Genomic DNA, 7,175 nt, shown 5'->3' on the forward strand with positions numbered 1-7,175 from the left:
TAAGTATTAGAAACATGAACTTAAGAAATTCAATAAGTATTGTTTTTCTAAAAGTTAAGTTGTTTCCGAATACATGTCAAAGCTAGTGGGAGCATAAGTGTTATGTTTAATAATAATCATCATGATAGTGGGAGCATAAATGTTATGATTGTATGATTATTAAGGCATGTATTGCAAGTTGGCAATATTAATTATAGAAAACAAGAGTTATACCTTGCAAAGTCATAAGGGTTGTAAAGTTGTTTTGCTATAATTAAGGGAGAGAATATTATGCTTAATTTCAAATCTAAAGGCTTAGGTTGAGAAATGTTAATAAATTTAGTCAAAGGTACATAGTGTGTTCTTAAAATTTCGATTATGATTATGGCATTCCTCTTCACAATTCGAAATTTGTGAACATAGCAAATAAAACATTATGCATCGTGTCCCATACGCTTAGGGTATAGGATCGATAGCAAATGCTTTAATATTTGACCATTCTAAAATTTTCCAAATGTCTAGCGCATTTAGAGGGAAAAGGGACTAGAATCGGTTTTGACTAAAATAATTAAACAACTATCAAAGGACAATCTAAAGTTCGACGAGGGTTGGTTGCTTGTGAGTAGTTGGAAGCATGGTATTGGATGGACCATATCGACATTATTATGAATAGAAAAGATTCTATTAAGAATGAGTTGTCATATGGAAAATATGGAAATGTTTCCATCTTGGATGGACCATATCGACATTATTATGAATAGATAAGATTCTATTAAGAATAAGTTGTCATATGGAAAATATGGAAACGTGTCCATATTGGGAATTGAATATTGAAAATCTATGTCTAGATTAGAAACTTTTATGCAAAAGGATGTTCAAAGGAATGTACTTTGAATAAGAGGCATCATATCTAAGGAATTGTCTTGGAACAATTTCCGATAGAGGACTTTGTAATATCATTGGCAATAGTCTTTGTGACTTTGGTGCAATGACATTACGAAAGGATCAATGCATAAAATGTTAGAATCTAGCATATTCTATACGTAGCAAGAATTTGATATTCTTTCACTTATGGAAAAGGATTTGGAGTTGTGAAATGAGAATGATTGGAAATGTGTTCAATTTGATCTATTTCACAAAGTAAGAATCATAGGTAAACATTGTGTGCATGCTAAGAGCATGGGACAAGCGTAGTAATAATTCAAGTAAGAAGTCGATTACCCGAAACGACAAATGATGAGTAATTGATATGGTGATAAATAAAAGGTGTTTTATTTATACTCAAAGGTTTGAGGCCATATGGGATTAGTATTATTCTTCTGTTTTACTTTGCATGTTTTGACTTCCTGTATAATTTAATTGGTTTAGAACAGTCAAATTATTCAAATGGGCCACAGTTGTTCATATGTTGGAAGTAGGTATGAATAAAGACTGTCGTGAATTGGTGTGTGGATTGTTTAAATGGGTATTAGACATAAGCAAATGTTTGCTACAACGTTCATGAATGCTTATGAATAAGATTTGAGCATTGGATTAAACCCACGCTCACTTGGATCACTCCATGAATTGTATCACGAGTGATTGGTGAGACGATAACATCTTATATTCTTGAAATCGAGATGTGTGAGTTTCATCTTGCAAATCAGTTGCGCATTGATAATATGTAAATGCACTAGTAACTTGGTGTCATAAAACATATTGTTGTGTGTGATTCAGTGAGTGAGTGCAAGCGAGCATTGTATCAAAGTTTATCCGTTCCTTTTATCCAAAGTAGGATAAAAGCGATATCATTGGGCCCCTTGATGTTTTTTGTGATGACAAACATAAATGCTCGGCCGGGCTAGGGCTAATTTGATTTGTTCAATTAGTCAGTCGTCATAAATCGGGAATCGAGAAATAGTACAAAGAGAATGATTTGAAATCATGTCTCATACGATATCTAGAATGGAGGAATATATGATCCCTTATCTAAAGGACACGCGTACATGATAGGATCAGAGTTGACAACGGCTTTGGAAAGCTACGATTGCAGATTAGGATCTGAAGTCATACGCAAAATAGTTATTAGACTTATCCAAGTGGGAGACTGTTGGATTAGTGTCTAAGTCCATAACTATTTTGGTATGTACATGACCCGATGGTGCATGGTCCTTTTGGGTTGCCTTCCCCAAAGCAACTAGATAGGATGAATTATGGAGAGAAATGATTAAATATGATTTCTTAATATATTATGAGAATAATATATTAAAGGAGAAATCATATTGTTTAATTAATATTAGTCAATAATTAATTAGTAATTAGTTTTGTGACTAAAAGAGATTAATTAAACTTAAGGGACTGGAATTGTAATTATAAGATAATTGCAATTTGGGCCATGGATTGCCTTATATTAAGGAGTGGATGAATTCTATGGGGAAACCCATAAGAAATCGTCCAAGGCCCTAAGGAAAGGAATACATGGGTTGCTTAGGGCTTAAGCATCCAAATTAGGGTTTCCTTGTTAGATAACCCTAATAGCCTAACTATATATACATCCCGTATGACCCAAAAACGTGGCTAAGCATCCTTCTAGGGTTTCACACATTTTTGGATAGCCTCCATCCTCTTGCTTTTGGTGTTTGTGAACCATTAGAGGAGTGACATTTGTGAGTCTAAGCTTTCTAAAGTCAATACAAGGAGGAATTGAGATTGTTATTGCTACATAACAATCAAGGTATGATCTTAAACCTATTCTCATGTTAATATGATTACTTGAATGCTAGAATTAGGGTTTATAGTCTTGGATAACTTGCATGTAAAATAGAGAAACCTAGATCCAAGCATTAGGGTTTGTATGAGCACATAGGATGTTTTTATGACCAAAACCCATCACTAATATCACGTCTTGCCGAGAAAATCTTCAATCTGGTTTCCCAAACCAATCATCTACTGATCGCTATTACACACAATTAATACTGGGGATTTTCCCAACTCCCAACTCACGTGTTTCTCAATCCAATCAGCCACTCGGACTACTATCCTGCTCAACAAAGTTGCAAACTCATCCCAGCTTCGTACTTTCTTCCGTTGCTAACTATACGAGGGTTCCTCCCCCACTTCGATTCAACTAGCTCCTTACAGTTCACTATCTGGAAAGGATTCCCGATCCTTTTTACCACCCATTACTAATCTGTTAGAACCACGCTTACCCTTTCTAGTGTTTTCAACAACAGCTAATCCAAAAGATCACCCAACTTCTAAAAAAAATCCGAATAAATCTCCGGTAATAACCTGCTAGACCTAGGAAGCTCCAAATCTCAATTGGAGACCTCGAAATCTCCCACTGTATCACGGAATCTATCTTGGCCGGATCAACTAAAATATCCTTCCGATTGACAAGGTGCCCAAGAAATTGCACCCCACGCAACCAGAACTCACAATTAGAGAACCTTGCGAAAATTCTCTCCCTCCTCAAAGTATCTAGCACCTCCCTCAAGTGCTTCTCGTGCTGCTCCTCATTCGTGGAATAAACCAAGATGACGTTGTACTCTCCCAATCCCGCCATTTGGGAAATGCTCTATCACTACTCGCTAATACTTCTTGGCATGCAATTGGCATTTGACACCCCTCGAAAATATAATTCGGACACAAGCCACAGATAACTCAGGGTACACTTACTCAACCCTTGGAACGAAAGGCTCCTTTGTGCAGTTTTCCGCAAGTGCTTCACCAAATCTGACCCTGCTGGCCTCTCAGAAGCCGATCTGAAATCTACGGTCTCCTCCCGAGGCCCCTCACTATAAGCAACTGATCTAGTTCCTTCTTACCAATGTGCTCCAAGTCCATATCTCATTCTCAAGCTCAAGAAGTCATATCATTCTGGGTCTTGCACCCCGAGATACTCATGATCTCTCTGCTATCATTCTACAGTATGTTCTGATAACTTACCTTCTTCATTTCCTCATTTTCTGCATACTGTGGTACCATATAAGATCTTTATTGAGACTTGGCAGTGATCTCTGCCACAGTCTCAGTCGTCTGGTGGAGATCTAACAACTCTTGCGCCAACTGCTGTGCCTCAATCGCCTGGGCACACTCTACCCAGAATCTGGTCTAAAAGTCATCCCATGACATAGCATTAACTGCATCATCACTCAACTCACTACCAACTTTTTCATATCAATCTCGTGCTCTATCCCTCAGGAGATAGGAAGTAAGTTAGATCTTGTCTCCTTTCGAGATAATGTCTGGTACGAAAAGCGTTGGTGACATCCGCCAACCATTTACTGCTAACAATGGGGTTGCTAACCCCCATGACAATCTGAAGCCTCACAAAATTTGAATTCTCAAAACATCAATGTACAGGTCTCTATCATGACTGCTATCTTAGTGCAGAATGCACTCGTCCTCTCATCACAAATCTCTATAATGCCCTCCTTGATTACACTGAGGATCACAATAGTCTGGTCAATGATACCGCGCATAACCTCATATGGAATGAACTCCTTCACCTAATCATCGAGCTTCCCTGCTATAGAGTTCGAGCCCGATCCCCCGTCGACACCAGAACTACCATCTGGTCTACCACATAGCATCAATATACTTGGCAATATACCATCACTAACATCACAATACTTATCCAAACTCGAGGGATCTCACACACTACAAGTTCTCTAGTTTCATCTCAGCCTTCCTTGATTCGAGTACAGATCCTCTGCTTTTAGTAGTATGGTCCCCTACTATCTTCCACATCTGTATGTACTTTCCTCAAGAACTGCCTTGACTCCACCAAGTACCTTCTACTACTACTACTAATCTCATGCTAATCTTATCCTAGGCTTGCCCTTGGGAAATCTCTGACTCCACTAACTCACTCCCCACCATCAGCTGCATAAGAAGTTCCTGCTTTCTTCCCCTAACTAGCTCGCGAATACTATTACATATTACTCAAACTAGATAATTCTTCGAATGAGAGACCCTACCCTACAACGGTTGGACTCAGACAAGAGCTGCGAAATAGGTCTAGACCTAACCTTCTGAAATTATTTAGTCGTTGCAATATGTAACTTATCATATTCGTTTACTAGTTAGTGAAAGACAACTGGAACTCCTACGAGCACAAGGCAAGCAGCATTCGGGCGTTGAGTACACATACTAAAGCATATACTACTCTGGCTATCATACTGGCTACTCTGTACTAGCATGCTCTCAATAAGCTGGTACACATATAAAAGGCACATAAGGCATCCTTCGTAGATCCTTAGCCCTAACTAGCATGCAATTCTCATAAAGCTGATACACATATAATAGGCACATAAGGCATCCTTCCTAGATCCTTAGCCCTATTCTAGCATGTTGTTCTACTGAAACTGAAACTGATATTCATAACATAAACTTGTATGCGTAATTTGGGAGTACTTACTTGAGCTCGGCTGATTGCATGCACCACACCCTTTTCTCTTTTCAAAACTCTTTTCGCTTTTCCTAAAACTCTTTTCTTTATACTTTTTCTAAAATTGTTTTCTTTTCTCAAAATTCTTTTGTAACCATGGTTTTTCTCTTGAAAACTTTATACCACTTCCTTAGTTTGAGTTCAGACACACTCGGGAGTGCGCCCGAATCCCTCAAACCAAGGCTCTGATACCAACTTGTAACATCCCAAAAATACAGTCTGAAAATTTCGTTTAATTTAATAATAAAAACCATAGTCGATAAACCTCATATAAAAATCATAAGCAATGTATCTCAAAATATTATAACAACTGTCAAGTATATTAGAGTATAAACATCCCAGGCTGAACAAATGGTGTGTGCACTGCAATCTTTCCGAGCTCCTCTTTTGAAAATTGAGTACCTGAAACCAAAACTGAAACTGTAAGCACGAAGCTTAGTGAGCTCCCCCAAACTACCACATACCATACAATAACATATAAACACATATTGGGCCTTGCCCACTGCATCGGACCAAATTTCGGAACTGACTGGGACCTTGTCCCCTGCATCGGATCGAAGTTCGGAACTAACTGCATCAGACCAAAGTCCGGAACTGACTGGGATCTTGTCCCCTGCATCGGACCGAAGTCCGGAACTAACTGCATCGGACCGAAGTCCGGAAACTAACTGAGCATAGCATAGCATAGCATAAACATATCAACTAGCATGAACACATAAACTGCATACTGCATCGAGTCGTAGCCCAGAACACATAACACATAAACACTATCTGAGCCACGAAGGCATCAAACATTCTAGCTACTGCATCAGACCGAGGTCCGGAAACTACTACTAATTAAACAGGTCGACATTGTGGCCTTAGACCCGTTCCTACTGGAAGGAAACTCACCTTACACTGCTGAAGTCCCGCATACTGAATCCCACAATGCTGAAGTCCCGCAGACTCGACCCCAACTGCTAGATGACAAATTCCCGATCTGTCAACATCAAAATAACACCCAATTAATAATTGGGTTCCACTACATAACTATAATTACATACTTTGGATAATTACTACATTACCCAAGCTTGGCTTACCTAAGCCCAAGGTCCAAACCCTAGGCCCAAAGTCAACTAGGGATCAAAGCCCAAGATATGGCCCAAATTTCTAAATTGGGCCCAAACCTCCACATGGACTTCCCTTAAGGCCCAATTGCTCAATCCGTTCCAACATGTCTCATTCTAAGGGCCCAATATCGTACAACTATCTAGGCCCAAAACTATGGCCCATCTATGGCCCAATTTTCCAAATTGGGCCCAATTCTTCATATGGGCCTTACCCTAGAGCCCAACTAATTACTCTAGTCCATTTAATTATTCTTGGATGACCCAACACAAAGCCCAAGTGAAATTAGGGTTTCTCATAAAATAATAATTAGGGTTAACTGTTTCTCACTTAACCCATTAAGGGCTTAACCCACTAAGGACTTAATTCATTAAGTCCATTATTGCTTAGATTAATTTCTGCCAATGATTATTATTTAACATTTCACTTATTTAATAATTCCCGTGTGTGTGTCCTGATAATTTCTCAAATGTTAGTATTTTCTCAATTAGCCCATTAAGGACTTAGTCCATTAAGTCTTTTACTCTACTAGATAAGTGATATGGAGTGATTTGGGCTTAACACACACTCCAATGCTAATAGCCCAAAGATGGGTCCAATAAGTCTAAGGCCCAATTACTCACAATTAGGGTTTTCTAAACACTAATTAGAGTTTCCA

This window comes from Lactuca saligna, chromosome 5, assembly GCF_052625555.1.
Source record: "Lactuca saligna cultivar CGN05327 chromosome 5, ASM5262555v1, whole genome shotgun sequence".
Lineage (NCBI taxonomy): Eukaryota > Viridiplantae > Streptophyta > Magnoliopsida > Asterales > Asteraceae > Lactuca > Lactuca saligna.